Here is a 25536-nt window from a genome sequence, read left to right on the forward strand (position 1 = left end):
GTCGTCTTGTTACCTGTGAACATATGCTTCATGTATGGATGGACCAGACTCCTTAATTATTACATATAAAAGAGCTTGGACTCCAGCTTCCAGCCCTAATGTATTCCTTGTCTTCAGCTTGTTCTTTGATTCAAGTGTTTAGCATCTTAAATGCATGGTAGGTAGGCAGGTAAGGGCATGATTAAGTGATTTTTCTAAGGGATATTTGACCCCTACATTTACAGATGATTTCAAGTTCAAATAAAAGAAGAAAAATGATATACTTCTACTCTCTATATAAACCCACAGATATATTTTCCAGTTTTAAAGAGGAAGAAGAGGTTCTCAATTGATGGGAAGCATATTGCGATACATTAGCCCAGATACCCTTAAATCTATAAATTCATTCAGTCAGTCAACTAAGCTCACAACAAGCCTTCATATTATTTAGAATGACTTGTTTTCTCACAGCAGATAACTTGACCCATTTTCCTGTCCTGCCCTCTGAAACTAATAACCAGAAACAGGCCTGCACACGGAAGCCTACAGGATTTGCGCCACTTGTGAGAATCACTTGTAAGCTGGTGGCGCCCTCTTGTGTTCATATTTGGTAAGTAGAATAGGCCGAATAGAAGCAATATGAGGGTGTTTGAAGCCGGATTACAACTCATTAACAAAAACTCTACTTGAATATACGTTTCACTGAAAACACACATTTTTAAATGACCCACCTCAAGCCACACGTTTTGAGCGTCATAGCAGGACAGCTGTTAATGACAAAGTTAATGGCTGCCTGATACTGTGCATGCTGTACACTGAATTGTGACATTAATTTTCTTTCCTTTGTCTCTTCTTCTTCTCCTTCTCCTTCTCCTTATTTGTGTTTTGGACTGATTTGAATACAAAACCATTGACTGTCCCACTGCGCTGTAATACCACTAATCAAACTACACCTGCTCTGACCGCACAACAATCAAAATATCAATGCGCGGAAGGAACCGTTAGCCTGCAGTTCACTCGACGACGAGATAATGAGATAACGGAATTATTTTCTTTTTCTCCAGAAAAAAAAGGACCAAACTTTCAAACCTTAAATCATTAAAAAATTATTTAAACCAAAAACCCTCCTTTTATGAGCATATACGAGTAGATATGGTCAACCGTCGGCAGAGGTCGCTGCTAATCAATGCTAGTCCGGGCAGACAGGAGAGAGCACACAGCAGGTGGGCTGTGGCACAGAAAGGTCAGGTGTGTGAATTTGTATTTGTTAATTACCTTGTGAGAGACAGCTGGCTCAAGGTTTTTGTTAAAAAGATTAAAAATATCCACGATGCGGAAAAAAATAGATAATACAAAACAAAATGTATGGCTTAACGTTTATCCAGCTAGCAGGTGACACACTTCACAAGTCACATCTTTTAGCTAACCTACAACTCCTGTCAACAAAAGCAACGGTTCCTCCTTTCTCCTATTCAAGATTAATGAAATGTTAAAAGGGACCGTCAAAATAAGACGTGAGGCACACAATGACCGGTTGCAGAGCTAAATACAGTGTAACCTTAGTCGTAACTTTGCCCAGGTGAGTTGTTATACTAACAAACAATAGGCTAAAGGCTGGAGTTTGTGTTAGCTGTTGTTTCATGCATGCAAGTAAACACATCCACCAGTCTATGGATTTGATATTAATAGACAGTGAGTGATGTTTGGTGATTCAATATACTGAATGAATTATAGATGATATGTCCTGGAAAATATAACTCTAATCTCTGAACAAAACATCACAGACCTCAAGAGCTGCTTCAGCCTGAGCTCCTCTCACTCTGCCCTAAGACAGCCAGCCAAGAGGAGAGAGACAGACTGGTGTCTGTCAGGAAACACTGCGCTGTTTCTCTGAGCCTTTCTCTGTCTATCCACCTCTCTCACATGCACGCACTCAGGTCCTTGGTATGGCCAGTTGTTGGTGTATTTGGGACATCTGTGTCTCAGTGTGGCTGCCACAGTGAGGTCACTCACTCACTGAATCATACTGTTATTCTTTTTATAGATGTCCTGTGACAAACGCTGGAGTGAAGCAGCTCCGCCTGATGCAGATCTGAGCCTCAACCAGTGTGCAGCAGAAGCTGTGCTGCAGAGGTCATCCTTGTGCGAGGTAGGAAAGTACTGAATATTGATTACAGCCGCTGGAGTAGGCATGCAGATCCTTTACTTAAATAACCATGGCAACACTACAATGTGAAATACTTCCTTGCAGCAGCTTAATGTTATAGCTGATCCCGGCTGCTTAGTACATGGTTTAATCTGAGGCATTACATCACGTTTTAATTTTTTCATTTTTTTTATTTGACATGTCTTTACCTGCAAACTAACAGTCAGATAAATTAGTTTAAAAGTAAACAGAGTACAATTGTGGAGTTGTGCAAACTTAAAACACTAATTTGACATACCAGTGCCTCAAAAGTGTACTTGAATACAGCACTGAAGTGACTGCTATGTAGTCCATTTCGAAGCTCTTTGTGTAATTACTTACACACTTTACATTCCCCGTTTTGGTATCATGTCCCAAATCCATACTACATACAAATTCTACATATCATGTCCTAAATACTAATCACTGTGTTATAATGGTTTGACATAACGACAAATTTAGAATCCCACTGCCAATTAAACTTCACAAAGACAAAGCAATGTTTTGTTTTTTATTCAAATCTTATTCCTTTTGTTCTCCAAGGTCTTTCAGGAGCTCTCTCCCCAAAGTTGATTTTATTTTTTTCCCCATCTCCGAGCAGCACTTCCATTTTTTGGTGCATTGCATTGTGCAAAGAAATCATTCATCCACAGCACACTCAAAAATTGTTTCAATACAGTCTTACATACTGAAAAATCTGCTTACAATTAGATTGTATTATGGACTTGGTGTCACAATTAGTAAGTACTTTACTAATTTGAAATGTCACTGTAGGATAGGCACAGGTGTAAACTATAAAATGAATGATGGCTGAATTCCTTGCTGCTTCAGTTTCAGGATATTGATGTTGTTTAAGCCGTCTCTCTTTCACACCGCATGGCGTACTGGGGCTTCTGAATAGAACAGAGCCATTGTTAATGTTATTACAGCTCTGGCTCGAAAAACGTTTGGAGTTTGTGTTAAGCGAAAATAAAAACGGAATGCAGTCGCTTGTAAACAAACTGTGTTTATTGTTTATTGTCCCCAAGCCCATGTAGCAATATCCTTTATACAATCATGTGTTTCACGGAGTGGTGAACCTCACTCCATCCTTGCTTGTGAATCACTCCACTTATCAAGGATGCCTCTTTCATACCCAATAATGATACTATCACCTGTTACCAGTGAACCTGTTTACCTGTGGAATGTTCTAAACAGTTTTTTTTTTATATAAGTATTCCACAACTTTTCCAGTCTTTTGTGGCTCTTGTCCCAACTTAGTGAAGTTGATAAGGTAAAAACATGTACTGTTTTCAGTTGGGTTTATGTCAAAAAGGATGAGCAGATTATTACATTCTGTTTTATTTATGTTGCCACTGCGGCCCAACTTTTTTTTTTTTTTGGAATCAGGGTTGTAAAAGTATTTTCTAACCTAATGCACATACTTTTCCATTTTGGGGGGGACTGGTGCTACTGCATTTTTGGACTGCAGTAGCACCTGTGCTTTTCCTTTCATGAGGAGTCAGTGTTGCTGTGAAAAAAGCCTGTTATCACTTGCTATAGATAGTGTAAGCTTAAAGGGGTAATTTGCAAGATATGACCAGAATTCAGATTCAAGAAACAACAGTGTTGACGCTGACGTAACAGTTTGCATGCCAACCAGCCAGCTCCGGCCCGTCCTGCCTCCTAACACCACTTTGTACAGCAAGAGGCGATAGTCCGCTTTCGTAGTTTCAGCAGGGAGATGCAAATGCAAGTAAACAAAATAAACTCACAACATGGAGATATTTTCATTCCTAGTTTTCATACTAAAAAGAAGAGTACCGCTGTACACTGTGTGAATTCAAGTCTCTCTTGTTTACCAAACTAAGACGAACTTAATTGCCTCATTTACTCATCATAAAACACACACTGACTTTCTTTTGGTGTTTCTTTTGAATTCTAGCCATTTCTTGCAAATCACACCTTTTAAAACATTTCGTCACCATCTACACATCTTGTTTTTATGATATGTACAAATTCACAGTCTGAATGCTCTTTTCCTTTTTGAGTGCATTCCAAAATGCATAAAATAGTAAATGTGATTATTCCTTTGCAGTAAACTTGTTATAAGCATGCAGTATATTTTGCAGGTACAAATTTTAATCAGATTGCTTTAATCTGATTATGTGTAACACATCACTCTTCAGCCTCTTCATGAGTATTATAAATTCACATCATCTCTACAGTAAAAAAATGTGTCTTGTGCACCGTGTGTTGAACACAAGGTTGCTTCTCCTGTGTTTGCATGCCTTTGTCTCCCCCCCAGTCCCTCCTTTCCATCCATCTGTGCTCTTCTCTTACTGACTTTGTCTCTCCTCTGAGTGTGTTCCAGCCATATTGTGGTTTGAAGTGTTTCTGCTTCTAATGAGCCAATTGTTCTTGTGTTTTGTTCCCCTCAGGGAGTGTTGTGTAGCTAACAACATTCTGCTCTCAACCATTTTAAAACATATTCACTGCACCAGGGAGGGATTGGGGCCAACGATACAATAATGCCTTGAAGCATGTACAAAATGAAAAATGTGTTAATGACACTCGCACTAGCGAAATGACAGAGCATTCTTTTCCTGTCAATTAGACCTTGGTTATTCAAAAGCAATTTGCAACTCCCTGCAGAGTAAAATGTGTGCCATCTCCCAGGCCTTAGTCTGTGATTGTGTAAGTTATGTATTCATTCTATGTCACTGCGTGTGTCCTAGTTCGAGACTTAGAAGTAATATTAAGGTTAGATACAAGCCAAAGTACTCTATTCACGGAAGTATTCCCTTGAAAACCGAAATGTATAGGTCTATTTTAGGTGTGTATGAGAGTGTGCATGTGTGTGTGCACATGTTCGCCGCTGACCGTGTACAAGGGGTATTGATAAAGCTGGCATGCTAGGCCCTGATTAATTGCCATGGCATTTGGCTGTTCTCTGTAAATGCCATATCCCATGCTGAGTGGTTGCTTAATGGATGTCTGCCCATTGCAGTCCCAGCATCGGCCCTTTCTTTCTTGCCCTCCCCTCTATCCTTCTTTTCTCCTGTCTATCCTCTTCTCTCCTTCCTTCCTTCTGCTCCTCTTCTTGATAAAAGGTTAGCTGTGCCTTATCAGCAGGACTTGAGTGGAATGATCGCACACAGCTCAGATGTCCACACTCTTGACAGTTTTGTCCACAGCCTCCTTTCTATTTCTGACAGCTCCGGTTCAAAGGTATCTCGAGGTTACGTCCTCTCTCTTCTCCTCTTTAATCTACAGTAAATGTGTTTTGATAAGAGCAGTGAAAGAGCTCTACCTTCAAGTGTGTATACCCTGAAGACCCAATTTTCGGTTTGTCTCTACATCTCTAGAAAGAAAAAAAAAAAGATATGAAGAATTAGCTTTCGTCCTCAAGTGAATTAGTTTGCTCTATCTTAATGAGGTTTGCCATGTCAGAGGGAACAGTTCAGAGCCTGCATGCTAAACAGACTGAAATTGGAACAGAGTATTAGCTCCGCAGCTACAAAAATACCTTCTCTCTGCAGCCCTAATTTCAACACTTCCACGCAATTACCCTTATACACAGTTTTATCTTGTCACTTCCAAATGGGAATAGGAGACCAGGCAGAGGAGAAATCATCTTGTTTTTTTTTTCTTTCTTTTTGGAAAACTAATTCCAAAATCTAATTAACTGCAGAAAAACATGTCAGTGGTTTGGCTGGAAACATCGAACGTAGTTATGCAAATGGACCCGAGGATTGTAGAATGTGATTTGACAGAATCTCATTCTGGATGGTGCGAGGCCAGATAGAAAGATTACTCAGCCGTATCTGAGTGGAGGCAAACAGGAAGCGATGAGCCTCGTAATTTATTGTGTTGGTATTTCTCCTGTTTGACTTCAGACAGCTCATTAAGGAGCGAGGTGTCACCCAGCCGGACAGAAAGACAGACAGGAGCATTTCTATAATGGGCCCTCCTCTGCTCTGCCTGCATCAGCTCTTTTCTGCCTTTCATGTCGCAGGCTTAATCTGTGACTTTTTTTTGTTGAAAATATGAGGTGCCAAATATGATTTTACACAATTCATCATTTTGCCCCTCACAGGGAAGAGAGGGAGATGCTATTTCATCCTCCCACTTGTCTTTAGTCTGCTTACAGGGCTGTTTCAGGGCAGCCGTTGAGAGATAGCCAGAGGGTTTAGATAAGGAGAGGAGGTCTGTCTCACATTTTGTAGGACACAATGGTGAGATGATGCTTTCTGCTGTGTTGTGACAGTCTGCTGTACAGGTGTCATTCTGCTGTAGCTGGCTAGTGTTACTTTTGGCAGAGAGTGGTCCATATGCCTCGAGTGTCGAAATTTAATTAACATTTGTGCCACACGAAGAGGACTGGAGCTGTAATGATTAGTTGACTAATCGATGAGTGCTTCGAGAGAAAAAATATTCTTTAACCATTTGATTATTCAATGAAGCATTTCAGTAATTTTTCATTCAACAATGACAATTCTCCATTTTCATATTACACTCAATATTTTCATGTTTGGGACTGACAAAACAAGGATTTTAAAGGCATCACATTGGACCAGGATGGACATCTGAGATTTTATAGATTAAATGATGATAATTGGTAGATCTAGAAAATAACAGGCATATTAAAGCAACGTGACGTAGAAAATTGTATTTGTGTTTTGGATCCCCCCACTGTCCGTGTGTTAGATGTAATGTAATGTCGCGTACTTACTACAAATGGAACGCGACATATCATAGCAATATTATGCCCTGAAAATTCATGTCTTGAATTAAACATGCATTCCCAGGCCTTTTTGCCATGCAAAAGACAAAGGCATTTAAAGTGTGCACAAGTGCTGCATACACATATACTCAAAGAGTAACAACATGCCAAGCTAGCATCACCTGAAGCAAAGACAGTAACAAACGACTAAAGCTCAGTCGAAATGGGTTGACTCTGCTTATTATCAAAAACTAGGTAGTTGACTTTGCCATAAGCCAAACATCAAGCAAGTACAACAACACAAGGTATAACACTTAGCAGGCCAGCTAAACTGCAACAAGTTCAGCTCTGCACCTTCTGCAGCACCTTATTTAGGAGAGCTGTCGACACCAACTAAAAGCCACTCTGCATTTTACTCTTGTGTCTTCCCTATTGTTCAGTCACTGTCCTCCGTCACTGTCCTCTTCCGTCTCTTCAGCTTCAGCTCTTGCCACTAGCACAGCTCCATTTCTGGTGCCCATTTTTTCCCCAGACCTGAAAACCTCCCCTGGGCGATCCAAAGCAGCTGTGATAGAGGTGTAAACACTGTACTGTAACTCCCAGACGATGCTCTGAACAGCAGGGTCAGCTAGCAGACCTAACTTGTAGCTGCATCACACACATCAGTTACTGGTTGCTTTCAGGAAACTCTGAAAATCACAGAGAGTTGAGGCAGAGCAGCCAGAGAACATCAGAGGGAAAACCCGACAGCTTTTCTCCATAAAATATGATCCAGTTTCACCAAAATCACTGAGATTGATGCTGTGTGTGATTTAGTGCCTTAAAGTGTTATGCACTGTGATTCATCTCATTCACCGTTACATACTGCAGAAACAAGTAATAGGGGGCCAGCGTTGCTGAGACAGATACAAAGACCCTGTTACAAATCACTGTACAATCAAAATGATTTTGAAACAAACTGTTATAAGGTATTTAAATAAAGAAAATAAAAAAGTTACATAAAGTTGCTTTAATCAATACTGAAAAAATAACTATTAATTGCAACCCTGGTGAAGACTTTACAGTGACTACCCTAACCCTCTCAACTATCTGACTCGGTTCTAATCCTAATCTCAATCCACTATGCACCAAACTAGCCTCTTGAGGAAGTGCAGACACGCAAAACATCCTTATATTTGAGAGTTTTTGTAACGTTTCATGATATTGAGTCATCACAAGTACAAAACTAAAAATAGTCACACATTATGAGAATACCCCCCTGCAGCGGTGACCTTTTACTGTGATGTCAGCTTGTACACCATACTCTTCAGGAGCCCTACTCACACCCTGACAGTTCCTGATAGCATGCCAGCGAGTGTTTGTTTGCAGACAGAGGGCCATACAAAAAAGAGGCAAGGTCCATCCTGGTACCAACAAGTAATTAATTATTGAGGACATCAAACGCGACTGCTTGCTAATCTACATAGCCGTTTAAGGCCTCTTGATTTATAATTCAGGCCCTTTACTCACTCCTCTGAGTGCTGAGAGTGGAAAGCTGCATTCGAGGGCACTTGAAACTTCAACAAGGCAAGGTGTCTCTTTTCACTCAGGGTCCCTTGTGACTGTGTACACGCATAATTGTGTGCCATATACATACGTGCAGGCATGCTTGTTATGTTAAAAACAACAAAAAACGTGTTCAAATGTCTCACACAAATGTCCTTTTGATGATACTGTAAAATTCACCCATTTCCGAGCAATTAAATTAAATTCCTCTGTGTAGCCGCCCTCACAACGATTTAAAGTGATTACAAATGTATTTGTGCTAAAATCACTGGGGTGCCTTGTTAGACAAACCCACAATCTCTCCTTATTTAATATGTGTGGCAGATATTACAGTGCTGTACGTTAGGAATTCAAATAACATGGCGTCAAAGGGGTTTAAGTTAATTAGCTAGAGATGCGGTGCTGGCGCTGGCCCACAGCGGCTTGTGTTCCTGGGGACCGCAGACCGCGACGGGGGGGCGCTCTTTGATCTGTGGATCCCACGGTCTGGTTACAGTTCTCCAACCTCTGCAGTGCCTGCTGTGCATGGGACCGATGGGAGTGAAGTGTGTGTGTGCACCTTTGTGCAAGTGATTGATCCAGTCTGTGCTGATCATTTTTAAACACTTTTTTTATTGAGCTTTTAACAATGTAAACTTTTTAAAACACAACTTTTCACATGTGAGCCCTCACAGTTGGTATGGTATAACAGTACAGTATAACATAACTTATTTGAAGTAGTTTTGTCTTACCAACAGAAAAAATAAAACTATAAACAATTTAAAAAAAGTGTTAGGATGATGGCAGATACAAGTAAAAGCCAAAAAAAAGTGGTGGATGTCCATAACCCTTGTTAATGGACTAGTTGGTGTATTTTTAGAGGGTCTTGTGTGAATTCACTTTCTATAATGTAATTCAAACACAAGTGGGAAACTATTAGTGAAGATGATGGTATTATTTCTAATATTGCAGTTTCTAGTCTGGTGAAGTGGTTTCTTAAAGGTGAGGATATTTTGTAGAAATGTACAAATCAAATCAAATCAATTTATATTTATATAGCCCAAAATTGCAATCACGTTGCATCAATGGGCTTTACAATCTGTACAGTCAACAACATCCTCTGTCCTTAGACTTCCGAATTGAGTGAGGAAAAAAAAAGACCCTTTTAACAGGGTAAAAAAAAAAAAAAAACGATGGAAGAAACCTCAGGAAGAGCCACAGAGTAGGGATCCCTCTTCCAGGATGGACAGACATGCAATAGATGTTGCATGTACAGAAAAAAAAGCAACAAATCACAGTTTAAAAGTTACATTGACAGAATGTCTGATACAAATTATATGTAAAGTGTGAGGATCCAGGAGACGACTGAGCAGGACGAGGCATCACCAAGTGGTGCCCGAGCCACACAACCTCCTGTCCACCCTGGTGACCTGGAAGAGGGCAGGCCACACAAGATAATTAGTAATAGACAGAGAGATCAGAGTGAATAGGCTTCATGTCCTTTTTTTAATGGGACTTTATGTTTTTTTCCAAATCTAACTGCGTCATTACTTCTCTCATCCAATTCACATTTGCAAGTAGAGATTGATGAATGCTTCCATTTAAGAAGTACTAGTCTACATGCCAGCAGACTGACTAATGTTATCATACTGCACTCTGAGCTAGTTTTGCTGCTTTGGTTTTAACCATAACTTCTGTTACTGTGGGTGAATGAAATGGCATATTAATGTTTGATCAACTTTGACCATTCAATTTACAAAAGGTTTGATAAAATGTCCCACTCTTCCCATGATTTTATACAACTGGATTTCAATAGCTATTCTTCCTAAACTAGTCTGAACTGAACTGAACTGAACTATAACAATACATTACATAAAACATTTCAACAAAGCACAATTGCAGAGGCTGACATTTAGAGCCAAGGCCAAACCCTAGCCTCAGAAGACAACAGCTAGGTACCTGTAGGAACATGAGGGAACAGAAACATGTCAAGGGTAGCAGAGAGTTCAGTATTATTATTTTGATAACAACGATAAGATATAAATTAGCCATGTACTCATTTTCGAAACCAGTGCAGTTGTCTTTCCCCTCATCAGGGTTTTTTTTCATAACCCTTATATAGAGTGGAAGATGAATTCCTTCTAGACCTGAGTACACCTCCCCCTGCTGGCTGTTCATCAAACAACATGGATTCCTTTAGTGAACTGGCAGGGTGTCCCATGTCTAATTACTATGTGCTAATACACAGTGTACTAATGTTGACAGCACACTCTTTTGGCAGATAGAGTGAACAAGAAATCAATGGGATGTACTGTTTTGTACTAACAGGGAATGATACAAGCCGTGTGGGATGCCTGTGAAGCTGCAGATTGGGAAACAAATTTCAAAAATGACAACTTGAACTTCTTAGCTCATTTTGTTTTTCCAAACATATTTTGACTTGCCAAACACAGGTGGAACTAAAATGTCACTAATTATTGTGTCCCAGTCAGGTGTTTCCATGGCCATGACAGTGGGATCATGATGTAGCTACCAGGACGCCTCATTACACGTTTGCTTATGCTGCTATGACAAGCTATGTGTGTTCTGAGAGAGGTTTAAAAAGCTGTAAGCAGCGCATGTGGGACACCAGTTTCCAACATAAGTTTTAGTAGGGTTGTTCAGATACCGATACCAGTATCAGAAATGGCTCTGATACAGATTGAAATGGTACAGGAATCTATGCACCGGCCCAATACCACGTAATTTAATAGCCAAAAAATGGGACCCTACTACTTTTCAAAAAGCAATCCATACCACTGTGCGCAGGTATTCTCAAAGTGAAACTCTCACCAAAAAGCAACCAAGGCTTTATTTGTGATTGTATATGAGTTAAACCTTCGTGTAAAAGTCCAGTTACGACGAAAGAGGCACTTTTTTGATTTACCGTAGTTTTGTTTTCGGGCAAGCTAATTTTCAGTGGAAGGCTCGACACAACATGAAACTTTGCTCGTAGTATCACCAGGATCTCTACACATGAACATGAGCATTGAGAACATTGTTTGTGTACACAGAGTTTATGAAAAAGAAGGTTTTTGAACAACTCACGTTTGCAGCTGTATCCCCAGCACGCCGCCGCCATGGCAAGTGTGCAAAGTGTCGATCCCTGAGTGCGAACAGGAAGGCTTGAGGAGCGGTCCACCATTACTCTCCTGCCTGTTAGGTCGCTCTCGGGGATCGACACTTGTGTAGAGACCCTGGTGATGGTACGAGCAAAGTTTCATGTTGTGTCGAGCCTTCTTAGTGTTTTAAAAAATAGCGATTTTGATGCTATTGTAAGAGTGCCCCCGCACTACATTGAAAATTAGCTTGCCTGAAAACAAAACTACGGTAAATCTTAAAAGTGCCTCTTTTGTCGCAATTATGCTTTTACACGAAGGTTTGACTCACAAATAAAGCCTAAGTTGCTTTTTGGCTAGAGTTTCACTTTAATGCACTGGTATCTGATTTGTATTGGCTGATACGCAAGTTAAAGTATCGGAAGTTGTTTTCAGGAAGGGAATAAAACCTCTCTAACTTTTAGTATTCATGGTGGCATTTTTAAGCATACTTCATTTTAAAATGTTTCCAGTGTGAATGCACGCCATACTCAAAGCACAGTACAAGATGTGGAATAACTATATATATTTGAAACTAGGACACCATATTGGTCTTTTTTCTGTCTATGTCTGTGTTTGTTTGTATTTGTCCTCGTCACTGCCAGAGTTATTGTGTAAGAACTAAGAAAACTTGCACACATGGCAGTCTGTCTCAGGATGGTGCTGGAGGGAAATCTACAGTCTGTGTTACAATTAAGAAGGATAGAAGCTTTGTCACGGTTGCTCAATTGGAGATTTCATATTTTATTGCAAAGCTTTTAGTGAGAGACTTATTCAGACTTACTTCTGTCTGAAATATGTCTATGACCAAAAGCTTAGCAATTAAAATTGAAATCTGCGATAGAGGAAACTTTGCCGGAGCCTCTACTCTTTTTAATTGTTCCATTCAGAGTTGTGGGACATTCATGAATGAATTATAACATCACCTCAGGATATGGAACCAACTGCTGCAAAACGACGGCCACTCATAACTGACTTATTAACTATTTATATTTTCAACGAGGGCGTGTGATGTGACGGTGACGGGAGAGATGAAATGAATAAGAGGAGAACACATTAGATAAGAAAGGATGATGTGTGTGGCGGTCACCGTTGCCAGGATGTAATGATGTCGGGGTCTGCTGCTAAACCATGCCTGGCATTCTGGCGACCTTCTGCACCACAGGAGCTCGAAGGAAACATGGTCCAGGAGCGCTGAGCACAGCTGCAGAATGTGACTCATTCAACTATTTGCATTTGTAATTAGCCAAGAAAGCCGTCCTCTGGACATATGTTTAATCCTCTTAAGTTTGTGGGTGTTCTTATGTGTCTGGGCATTTTGCTTTAACACACTCTGGAAACATGTTAATACAATTTTTGAGTCCAGGAGCTGAGTTGGAGGATGGGATTGTTATAATGGCTGTCTGACTCTGAAGCCATGTGCTCAGAGGTTAGATGAGGCTCTTACTATTGTACCTCCAGTAGCTGCTGTGCGATTTCCAGGTGAATTGTTTCATGGGTCCAGGACTCCTTTCATCCTCACTTCTGTCAATCCTGTTTCCTTGAGTCCCCACACTGTCAGCTCCTAGGCTGCTCATATCTGTTTTCCTCTGTTCTTCTCCCTATCTCTGTTCCTTTTCATAATGTAGTCATGGTGATGTAGCGTTGTCTCAATGCATAGGGCCCATTTGCACATCCACGCACACACTCAGACAGGGAATAGATGGAGGACAGAGTGGGGAGGATGTGTGTGCATGGTGGTGGAGGTGGAGAGAAGTCAGCCTTGAACCAGCTCACCCAAACCAGGAGAATAATAGGAGGAGTGGTGCTCTCAGAGAGATACAGATCTGGCGAGGAGGGGTGAGACAGTGAGGGGGTCTGCCTCATTTGCACTGGAGTCCTCCCCTCTTCATGCAGCCAGCTGACAGCGGATATTTTTATCAGGCTGGCGCACACAGTGCAGAGAAGGAACAAACTCATTTGTAAAAGCACACTCCCAGCCAAGGACAAGATCTCCACTGGATGGAACATAGCTGTCTTTCACAAAAGAAATCACTCTTTTTTATTTATGCACCTGTCTCGGCACTGTCATGCAAAGGTGCCGCACAAGACCCCTCCCCCTCTGTGTCCGATGAAGCAGAAAACAGAAAAGCTATCGAAATTTGTTCCCTGGACCCTTCTGGTGGTTTTGAAAGTCTGAATGTTTTTTTTCTATGTTTTTTTGTTCTTTGTCTTTCTGTTTCTGTCTGCCTTTTCTTCCAGACCCTCAGTGGGATTTTCCCAGAAGCCAGTGGGGTTGATACCTGTTAGTTTAGATAAGGAGAGTTTACTCAGCTCATATACACTGGTTTAATTGAGAATACATCTGTTGATCTAAACCCAATTAGAGGTCAGTGTGAAGCCACCGCTTAAGTGTGTGTGAGAGCAAGCGAGAGAGAAAGAGAGAGAGAGCAGCAGCATGAATAAAGTATGTCCTAAAGTGGTGTCACTGGGCTGCTGTGTTGGCATGTCGGCACTGCTCAAGAAAAACATGGCCGTCTCTGGGGCATTGTCTGTAATCCAGCATGTTAGAGCAGCTAGATGGCTCCTTTATGTAAGCAGTCCCAGAGTCTCAGACATCATCTGATATGCACACAGTGGAGGAATAAATACATTTCCAGCATTATATTTTGTTTTAAGATGGTTATGAATAGTGTTAGAAGAGACTAATCCGATCTTACAAAGGGCTCATGGTTCCAATTGGCTTGATTGACAATGCTTTTTTTTTTTTTTTACCAGGATTAGTACTGAATGCACCTGATGTTAAAGCAGGAAATATAATTTTCTTTATCCTCAAATGCCATGCAAATCCCCCACTCTGAATAGTTTGTTTTTGCATCTGCAAGGGACAGCCATGGACAGAAAAAATACTGTTTGATTTTCTCCAAGCAGCATGGTTTCATCTCGTCGCAGTGACACAAATACCGTGGTGTGCCGAGCTGACAGATAGATGATCCATTGCAGACGTTGTAATTGAAAACACTGAGAGGGGGTCGACAATTAATCTCTCTTTCTCTCCCTGCTTCAAATTTCCGTGGAGAAATACCTCGAAAATGCAGATAATAGATAAGAGTGTTATTGATTAGATGGGGTGGGAGGAGAGGCGAGGAGGTGCAGAGGTTCTCCATCACTAATCTCTCTGGCTGTGACTGCATCTAAATAACCTGCAGAGAGGGATAAACAGGCGCATCCATCATGGGACGGCTGGTGCGGACAGTGATGGATGCCTCCGCCCTCCGCCGCCCTCCGCCTTACCTCTCCCTCCTGGCCAGGGATAGGAAGTGACACGGGCACTCAGGAGAAATACCTGGCTTAAACTGGGCAGGAAAATGCTCTGCTTTAGCGTGCTGTGATGGAAGGATTCAGGGCAGGCTTTGTGTGAGTGTGTGTGTGTGTGTGTGTTTGAGTTTGTAGAATTGTCCCGTCCTCCGTCCCCTTGTCTCTTTGAGTTTGTAGGATTATCCATCTTGATAGATCCTGTTTGTTTTGTCAAAGAGGAAATTGGTTTTGTGGATTTGTGTGAGGGTGTCCGTGTGTGTGTGTGTGTGTGTGTTTGTGTGCGGTGCATGTGTGTGAGCTCAGCAATATATGCCTTTTGTGTGCTTGTGTATAAATTGATTTAGGTGTGGGTTTCTTCTCTATCTGCGTGCCCATGCACTGTGAGCCAAATCCCCCTGCACTGCCTGGACCCAGTGAGCAGGCGTGCCCACGCCAGCTCGCCTCAGAGGTGCCAGCCTGATAGATATGGTGTGTGTGTGTGCCAGGCTGTGCCTTCCCTCCCAACCCCTGCAGCATTAAGATTGATCCCTCGTTCCCTCCCATTCCTTTCTCTGTCACTCCTCTGTGTGCCTCTGCCTTTATGAGACTGTGAATAGGTGAAGCTCACTAGCTCCAACAGATGGCCGGAGCAGCCCTGCTTCACTGTCTCTCTCTCTCTCTCTCTCTCTCTCTCTCTCTCACTTACACACACACACACACACTACTGCCCCATGAATGACAGCCGAGAGAGAAAGAGAGGACGAGGCAGAGTTAAAAGTGAACAGATTGAGAGAAGTAACAGGAAGCAACACAGGATAAGAAAGACTAAAACTAATGGAAACAGAGAGCCAGTGAGGATTCACGAGCAGGGTGGAAGATGGAAAAGGAGACAGAGTGACAGAACAACAGCAAGAATGTGCGCAAAGAAGAGTGAAAGAGAAGAGAAGGAAAGAACCGCTGCTGAAAAAGGGACTGAGGGCAAAATTGAATTGTAGATTGAGAGAGCCTCTCTCCTCCCTCTTTCCCTCCCTCTTTTATTTATCTCATGTGAAACCACGCCTCCCTCCTTTCACTTGTCAGTGCATCTATAACAGTGAGCTGTCTGCACCGGGCTGCGTGGGGGGTGAGACGAGCTCCTCACTCTGCCAACACAGGGGACCGGATCTGATCGGACCGGACAGGACTGGATGTTACTGGACTTGCCAGAACAGGTGTGTGGATTTATGTTTGTGCATGTGTGTTGATTTGTGAACGATGACAGAGAGCACCATGTGTTTCGCTCAGTGTGTGATCGCTTGTTCCTCCACAGGACTTGCTTCCAGAGTCGCGTATCTAGAAGGTACACTGGAGCTTTGCCCTAGTTTACACTTGAATGCTCTGATCCGTTCTGTTTGCCTCTGAGATTTATGCATGGAGCTCCTAACGGCGCTGCTTATCAGGGTAAGAGAGATAAGACCTCTCGAACATCGGGTGCACCGGACACTTCACTCGCTTAGGTGTCTCTAAATCAGAGCAGATAGTAGAGGAGCTGCTGTTAATCTGGTGGAACAAGTTGGTAGTTTTGGAGGCTAGACGCCATTGACATGTGCTGTGCCTCAAGTGTATTTGAAGTGGTCATGTTTCGAAATAATAGTAATGTAGGTGAACCGTTGGTTGTGTTGAGAATCTGTGAGGATACTCAGTGAAACAAGTCAGCACAGCTTTCACAGCTCTTCGGTCTGTCTTGGTGTTGAATCCGACGTGTGATTAGTTCTCTTTGTCTTGCTGTTTCACAGTCTGCTGTGTTTTGAAATATGGAACATGCATTGTCTCCGCATTGCTTTGTATTTATTCAGCCAAATATAATCCTGTTGCTGAATAGTGTGTGTGGGTTTTAAATTAGAGCAAAAGCGACAACTACAGCAGTGAACATTTTACTTTTTCCTAAGGCAAGACTGGTCCAGTTTCTTTTTTTTATTGTTTACCTTATGGGGACCTTTTTAAGAAATGGAGGAGGTATCAGCCAAGAAGAATTTATTCAAGAGCCGCCATTTCAACAGTTGCAGCCGCTCCCACTCCTATAGTAGCCTGCATGGCTTAAGAGGCTGGTCCTAGTGAATGTACTCACTATCAGTGTTTTGTCAATATCTTTATGGGTCAAAAGGCTGTGTCATCACCAAGTGGTGGCGATTAAGAGCAGCGGAGAGGAGGGGGGGGGGAGGCGAGCGCTGACCTAAAGGCTGAAATATTCATGATAGAGACAGCTGAACGCCCCATGCTGTTTGTAGTTATATGGGTGGAGGGATGAACGAATGCAAGGATGGAGGGATGGGTGGAAAGGAAAGAAGCTTGAGGGATCTGTTCTTTAAGCATTCATTATTTATCACAACGCACTCTGCCATGGAAGCTCTAACCCCCACATCAACTGGCCTCTTTTCTCACTCAGATGCCAGTGGACTGAAGGAGGATGCTCCTGCTTAGTCTACCTGTCAGCTATAGTCCCTCAGGCGTGCTGAGACTGCAGCCGCATGCTGCAAACTCTGCTCGCACACACACATACATGTATGCACACTCCCAGATGTAGAAGATACCTGCTCAGATTTATATTTACACACACTGAAATGTAATGGTTACACTTACTACGTTCAGTACTGTAATGGCAAATGCAAACAAAATCCCAATCTTTTATTCGTACTGCGTTAACCCAAACCTTAAACTGGGTGCACTCACAAAGTGCACACACATACACACACCCCTCACCATTTTACTTTGCTCGCATCTTTCTCCAGTTCCTATTTTCTTCTCCAGTAGTCCATTTTCTTTTACACTCTTTCTGTTACACATATACGCCACACAAACACAAAGACAGACACACACACACACACACAGTCAGTTGGAGTGACGACCTTGAGACCTGTTGATGTTGTTTGCAGCAGCCGTGCTGTGAATACATAAGAGGCCATGTGGGACTCCCGGCGAAAATGGGGCACTTGACATGCCGTTTGTAAAAATGACTGGAAAATGTGCAGGAGGGCTGGCGAAGCAGTCGAAGGGAGACACTGGCATGAATATGGATTGTATGCTAATGCTGCACGCAAAGGCTGTTGACTCAAGCTGTTGATGAAAGCAGAGGACATGTTCCCCCATCCCCACTTAGGAGGTAGAGCTATCGACAAACCCATTGTGGATGCTGCCGCGTCCCCGGCCAGGGGAGCATCGTGATGACAGGTGGCAGATATCAGTGACAGCAGCCAAGGTGACACAGCGCAGCAGTCTCTGAGGGCCCGCAAGGGGCTGGGGCAGCGCTGGTGTCTGCTCATTTTACCGCCGCCTTGACCTTTTGTGGTTAGACACAGGGAGGTTATATTAGAGGGTCCTAAAGCTAATGTCTCCCATTAGCCTTATTCAGCCCTCTCAGAGCTACACTTTCTTCCACCTGCTCCGCTTTGTGCCCTTCTACATATTTACTGTCTGTAGCAAAACCGGCTGGTGCATCTGTTTTTATAAACATTTTTAATTTGCCCATTAAAAAAAGCTGAATTGGCAGTAAAAAGATTTTACTCTTGGCTGAGATGGAAAACTTGTTGTACTGGAATAGAAAAGATGCAATAAAACCTGATGGAAACAGATTTTTTTTTTTTCTAGATGACTTTCATAGTTCATCTTTGTCTACAGGGTATTTATATCATTCTGCCACGAACCTCCACTCCCAGAGCAAAAAGTAGAAATTGGGTGTTGTGTAACTGCAGTGTCACTAGTTTAAAAATAATCGAAGGTGAGAGGCAGCGAATAAATGTCACGATGTATCAGAGTCACAGACGCGTAATTAATTTTGCAAGTTGGCTGCTTGAATAGAATATCCCCTTTGACTAAATAACAATTTTGCAGCAGTTTCAGCTTCAACTTGGAAGCATAACCTGTGTTTCATTACTCCATTCAGTCACACATCCGGCTCCTGTAGACTACATAAAAAGTAGCCTGACAGTAAGTAGCATTCACATGTTTCCCCTCCGAGTCCCTCTTTATCTGTATGTATGAGATGCTGTTAACAGGTCCTGCGATGTGGCGGCAACAAGAGATCAGTGCGTGAATCTCGGTGCTGCTGCTCCCCTCAGCTCTAATGATAGAGAGGGAGAGGGACTCCTTGACGACGACGCTCCTCTCTCAACAGTGAGAGAGTGAAGAGTAGTCTACGGCTGGCGGGAGCGAATAAGGAGATGCATGCTGCTATGTGTCTTTAAGTGCGCGTTCTTCTGCGTGTGTGTTGTGTTTCTCTGTCTGTGCACAAATCAGCTCAATGTGTGTGTGTGTGTACGTGTGATTCCTAACATTCACATGTGGACGGCCGTCGGGCTGCTGTGAGCCAGCGCAATCAGCTTTCAATCTCACCCCTCTATGTGGCTGATCTGCTGCGGTGCAGGTGCCCCACGGGGAAATGTAATTATACCCTGCTGGCCACAGAGTACAGGCTTCACTGCCCTATCTGTCTCAGGAGGGACAGCAGCTAGAGGCCCCTTCTCACTTGCAATATCAAACAGCATGTCACTAAAGCCCCACTATATCTCTGAAATTTGTATTAAATCCTCGCTCCCATCTCCTCCTCTAATCAGCTTTTAGATCCCGGGGTTATCGGTGGCCTTTTGCTACAGTTTTGTTACAGCTGTGAATAATTTATGACAGAATTAACTGTGGTTGCTAAGAGCAGCGATCGGGAGATTTGGGCACACAGCCAAAATCTGACTGGAGTTCAAAGCCACTCTACTCAACCGTTTTTTCTGTCTGATAAGCAAATTCTCATCACCGCAGATCTAATTATCCACATAATTATTTTCATCGCACTTCCACCACCTGAGTCCCTCTGTGCGGATTTGAAGGGCTCTATCGATTCACCTGCGGTATATTCCTCTCATCTCGTCTGCGCTCCTTTCTTTTATGAACATGTCGCCTCCGCTGCCTGCTCCCTCACTGAGGTGTGTGCCGAGATGGTGCCCATTAGTAAAGCAAAGCAAGCAGACACACCCCACTCTCTCGGATTTAGGCAAACAATCAATGAGAGCACTCACATAACAGCAGTCTAAGTGGCCCACCGATGTTACGATTAAATGAATACAGGATGCAGTGGTGATGGCAGGACACACAAACAACATAAAACAGATTATTTTCTATTCTGGAATTCCTTTCATGTGTACAAAACATCACCCCCAACCTTCTGCCCTGTTCAGAGTCTTAACGCGAAGAAGGGATTATATGGTAAATAAAGGAGAAAAGACAGCAAACAAAAAAAGATCAGCTATGACAAATTTAAGACGTCACTAAATAAAGTAAGACAAGGGTGAAGCCGGGACGACAAAATATACCGGCAGTGAGAACAACACTTGACTGAACATTTTACCCTGTGAGTCTTCGTGCGTCACCTGTTTCATCATGGTGTACCTTGTCATGGTAACTTACTAGAAGTGCAGCTGTGCCAGAACAATGCTGTGTCCTTCATTTTCCTGATTTGCTACACTCCAACTCTTCCCTAATCTTCATTCCTGTGTTCGTCATCTCTCCGTCCCTGCGTTTAGCCCGGTCACAACTTCACCCTCGCCCCCTCCCTCTTGCCGCTCCCTCAGGGTGTAGCAGCCATTGTTGTGCCTAATAAGGTTTATGGAATTACAGATCTCTGAAATTGGATTTTCTCACTTCACCAAAGCAGGAGGATTAGGGGTTTAAGGCCTGGTGCATCGGGGCACAAATGACCTGTGACTGAACTGTTTTTTTGCTCACTGCGCCCTCAAGGTGGGCAGATCAGGACGTTGATGTGCCAACAGTTCTGGAGAAAGACAGAAAGACTGTCAGGTTTCTTGTATCCGTACATGTACCTGGCAATTAAAAGGATTCTGAGTCAGACGGCTTTTTGGATCCTTCGTCTGGATTTGTGTTTCTCTCGTGTCGACCACTCTCGCACACTCCTCCTCTCTCTGTCCTCACAACTTCTGACTGTGTTTGATCTGATTCTAATCTAATGAATCTTTTGATCTTCCCTGTCTGACACCCAGACACAGCCCAGATTTCTACATCTAAAGTATCTCAATTCGTTCTAATCCTTAAAATCTGGCCGCTGGTGAAGCAATTGATTCGCAGTGATGTACAGAGATTTGGACTTTCTAGCCCGTGCTTGTGTTTAATGAACTGCGGGATTCCTTTACTAACCTTGAAGGTTAAAAAAGACGCTAGCTCATCGCAAATCGAGATAAATTCCTCTGTTATTGTTCAGATGGGACTGAGCATTATCTACAGCTGGAATGAAGGAGTAGCAGGCGATAGTGAGAAATGAAGTGAGAAAACACCAGAGACAGGCAGCGCAATGAGCGCATTGAGATGTTGGCAGGAAGGTGGTATTCATAAGGAGTGGTCCATAGTGGCGGCTTAGTGAACTCTTAATTGGGGAAGAGACAGGGCTGGGGATGATGGATCAATAGGGGCAGAGCCGGGGTTCCAGCCCACTGAAATCAATCAGCCTCCTGCCCGATGGGGAGAATGCAGCCAATCAAACAGAACGCTCGCGCTCATTTACCCTCTCGGTCAAACTTCATCTGGATCAACAGACGGCTCATTCCAGCTTATCTCGGTCAGAAGAGAATGGAGTCGCCCGATTGCTTTTATTCGCTATCGTGGCCATTAGGTGGTATTGCTGGAATGCTCCGAAATGTCCTTACAGTTTTAGTGCAACTCTGCCAAGAACGGGAGATTATCCCAACTAATAAAACATGATTTATTAACACAGGAGCGCTTTATTGGAGAGGAATATTAAATGAACCCCTGGAGTATTTTTACTCCACTGCTAAAAATAGTCACTTTCTCCTCTTCTTCATCTTCCTCGCCTGGGTAATAGCCATCTTTCTGCCCTGTCACTTTTTGATGTATCATCCTCTTATTCACATCAAGGACAAGGCCAGGTGTCGCATTTTCTCTCAGTTGCCGTGCTTGTCACACTGCCTTGTCACCCACAGCCTGTTCCAATCCCGTCCCGATTCTTCCTCCCCCTCTCTGCTTATTTATATTAAATCTGTCACTCCTTTATTTTAGCGAGAGAAAAGGAAAGTAAATCATGTTTGCCATTTGCAGCCTGCGGTGTCTGCTGGATGCTGCAACTTTATGTGGATGTCATCTGTGGCCAAATAAAAACCCCGTCAAAACAAGTAATGTCTCTGCTGTGTTGTATTGTTGGTGCCAGACGGAAATTCCTCCCCCTCGTTGAGTCCTTCAAAAGTCTAAGTCAGTTGTGTGTTAAGCTATCTAGGAATATGCTTCACAGGGCAAAGCAGGCCTTGACTGAGGTCTTAGGCTCATTTTATTGCTCCAGATGGACACACAGACAGATTGACAGGCACAGGTGTCCAGCCTCACCTCTCTTTGATGCCCATGAGTGGCCGGCGGAGCTGGCGTGGGCAGAGAGCAGCTGGAGTCAGAGACGTGCCTTGGCAGTGAGATACATATGAGCTTATAAGGTTCTCCAGTTATTCTTAGCCTTGCTGCACATAAACTGGTGCGGGTTTGTGTGCAGTACCAGACTTTTGGGTGCAAATTATTTTAAGAATACGTATGAAACACTAGCGGCTCCATCGGTAAAGAGAGATGAAAGACAAGCTCTCATAGTGTGGTTATGGAGATGTCAAAGCTGGTTTGGCTTGGCTCAGATGTTTACAAGCTGGACACTGACACCTGTCCAGTCAGGACATGGATCAGACAGCATCAGTCCTGTCAACACGTCTTCACAGGCAGACACAGAACAAGGCCTACAAGATCTTAACCAGAGGCTGTTGGAGACATGGAGACAGTGTTAAAAGCAGTTGAGGTGCAGAAAAATAGCAGTTTTCTCTCAGCTCCCTCCGTCAAGCTACATTCTGACACCAAGTTTAAAGCAGCGGAAGGCTTTACTTGTCAGCCTGACTGAAAGTGAGCATAACAAACAGAAACTCATTATTATCACTATCGTTGAAAGTGTCCTGGAGGGTCAGAGATAATCATGAATAACATTTTTACACTATTTTAGCTGGCACAAATCTAATTAAGCCACCTCCTCAACTACTGCCACAGTCTGCCCGATGCCACAGTCTCCACAGGCATCACAGCATCAGTCAAATATTAATTTTATCCTGTGCAAATATCATGCTCACTTTCGCAAAATGTATGTTTTTTATCTCCAGTTTTACCTACAGTTTGTCACAGTGTATTCGCCTGAAACAGGTGTGTCACCATCCTCGGGGTATGTGTGTGGGAAAGGTGGAACCTGGGAGTGGCATGTGGTGTGAGACAAAAAGCCCAGCATCATGAGCATGAATGAACCAGAATGCCTGCAAAATTCAATAGATTTTTAAATAGCTTTTTGAAAAAAATAAAATAAAAACATGCCCACATCGCATAGATAGAAGATGCTCTGGCTCTGTTTAGGCTTCTAAGTGGAAATTGCACATGTTCCAAGTATTCATCCACTCTGGACTTTGTGTTTGATTGCAGAATTTGGCAGTCAGAGGCTGATATCTGTGGGAGAGGAGAACATCAGAGACAGCTTGTTTAGAAAGAAAGGTAAGGCTGCTCATTTCCTACACACTGTGAAAGTGATATCTCCTGCTATCGCGTCTCCCCCTCGCGCACACATACGCAAAGAGTTGTCTCGTATGTGTGGATGCAGATTGGTGTTATGTTGCTGTAGCCACGGTGGGTTTCTGTATGTTTTTGTTTGTTTACACACAGATGTGGGTCGGTGCGTGCAAGGTCGCGTCTCCGCGTTTCATTATGGAAATATAATCGCAGTATAAAGTTCAGTCACTCCAGCGCAGTCTGTATATCCATCTGGGTATCACTCCTCCACCTGAGTAGACAGGTTCTGATCATCGCTCCCGTTACCATGGATTCTGCAGACCTGAGAGGAAACAAACAACACAGCGGGCCACATTTAACGTCAACACTCTATTTACTGCGGGGGATAGATTCTTCGCCTCCAGAGGCAACTCACGCATCATGCTGCCTTAGTCAGTCTCCAAATCACATCACCTCATTTGATCTGCCTGCTTGTGATTAGCATTTCATCCAGCACGAATAAAAGGATGCTTATTGCTGGCCACACTGCGATGGATTCGGTGATCAAAGAGAGCTGTGGGTGTCGCGGTTTTGTTGTGGCCACAGCAGATGCCCCCTCTGTGGCCGTCAGTTCAAATGGTAATTACGAAGAGAAAAGCGAGGGAAAAGGGATGATGCAGAGAGTGAGGGTGAGGTGAGGCTGAGGGAAATAGTCATGAGAATTAATGAGCAAGCTACAAAGCTCACAATTATCAAATCAGCAGCTGAAAAATCGTGTTCACCCCCTGTGGCTTTGGGCTGTACACCAGCTTCATGTCTTTACTAAACAAGCAATGAAAGCTGAGGCCATTTTTTATGCTTTAAATCAGTAGTTTGAGGCAGTGGGTTTAAAAAAATGGAAAAGATTTTGTGCAGAGGCAGTTTAAAGGCAATAAATCTGCATGACCTGGACACATCACTGCTGCAGTGTTACCACTTTCCTGTTGGCTGTTTACTAGTGGCTCACTTGTGCTGCTGCTGTGATCAGAGTCATCTTGTGCGAACAGTTGGATGGCAGCAGAGGAAGCAGCTCTCAGCACATGTGGGCACATTATGTACACAGCTGTGCACAGCTGAGTCATTATCACTTGCAAAAACATCAGTACGTGTCTGTAATCAGCTCTCCTTTTTGATTAACAAACGACTCACTACAAACAGCTCTTAATATAGCCGTGATAATTTAGGGTTTTGTTTGTGAAAAAAAATAAAAACACGCCAGGCTATGTAACTTTTCTTCATGGAGCAGTTGAGGAAGACGAACTTTGATTTTCCTTCTTGTCACAGTGAAACTACCAACAGCAGACAGGTGAATGATGTGCCTTTGGTAAGCTATTCTGTTTGAGGACTGATCTCCACTTCAAAACCCCAGCGTGAGGACAGCATTCACCTCTCTCTTTCTTCCTCCTCTTCTTGCTGGCAGAGGGAGCCTTCGGCAGTGTGGGATAAAAACCAAAAGTCTTCAAGAGAAACTCTTCAAAGGCGCAGTTCATCTGCCGTGTGAGGACCTCATCAGTTCAGTTTTCTTCTCTTAAACCACTGTCCCTTCCACAGAGCTCCGGTTGTTTACGCACAGAGTTATGTGATATTCCTCCTCCGTCCGTTTGCAGCCGGTTGCGTAAGGTGCTTTTTGATATCTTGTGAGTGACGAAGGGATATTTTCCCTTAACAACTTTGGGGGATTAGCTTGTTTGTGGTGGCAATTTCTCCACAGACCGATTCCTCACATCCTCTCTGGGGTGTGTGATGAACATTGTCGGGCTCCGGGAGCAATTTCCTGACCCTCATTTTCCACATCAGCAAGACGGGGACTGCCAGCTTGCTTCCATGCCGCAGCCTGCCTTCGGCCCACTGATTAAAAGTCAAATATTAAAGTGCTCTGTTGTGAGCTCGGCCTAATTGATTCTTTCCGCCGGGTGCACACAGAATGGGCTGACAGCAGGCGATACCAGGCTTTGTCAACATCGGGCATGCTGCCTGACGCTCAGGACGGCACCCCAATAAAGCCCCCTGTGAGTGTGCCAACCTGCGGCGCCACACACAGAGAGGCCACTCGGCACCCTGGCCAAGCTTTATAGTGACAACACAGAGGAGGCTCATTCTTCTGCTGTGTGTCAGCTCCCATCGGCTGGCTGGGAAGTTGGCTCTCT

The 25536-nt window shown here is 43.3% G+C and overlaps 1 protein-coding gene across 4 annotated transcripts in view; it reads left to right on the top strand.

Moving 5' to 3' along the window:
* The first annotated feature begins 1115 nt into the window (after nt 1–1115).
* sulf2a (sulfatase 2a) overlaps nt 1116–25536 on the top strand; it is a 51855-nt gene continuing 27434 nt past the window's right edge. For 2 of the 4 annotated variants that reach the window (XM_030420832.1, XM_030420835.1), the window contains exons 1-2: nt 15549–16017; nt 23288–23356. The gene's annotated coding sequence lies outside the window, so the exon portion shown is untranslated. Of the gene's footprint in view, nt 1228–2023; nt 2129–15548; nt 16018–23287; nt 23357–25536 lie in introns of those variants that run through there. The other 2 variants (XM_030420833.1, XM_030420834.1) reach the window with 2 other exon arrangements.

Source organism: Sparus aurata, chromosome 6, assembly GCF_900880675.1.
Source record: "Sparus aurata chromosome 6, fSpaAur1.1, whole genome shotgun sequence".
Classification (NCBI taxonomy): Eukaryota; Metazoa; Chordata; class Actinopteri; order Spariformes; family Sparidae; genus Sparus; species Sparus aurata.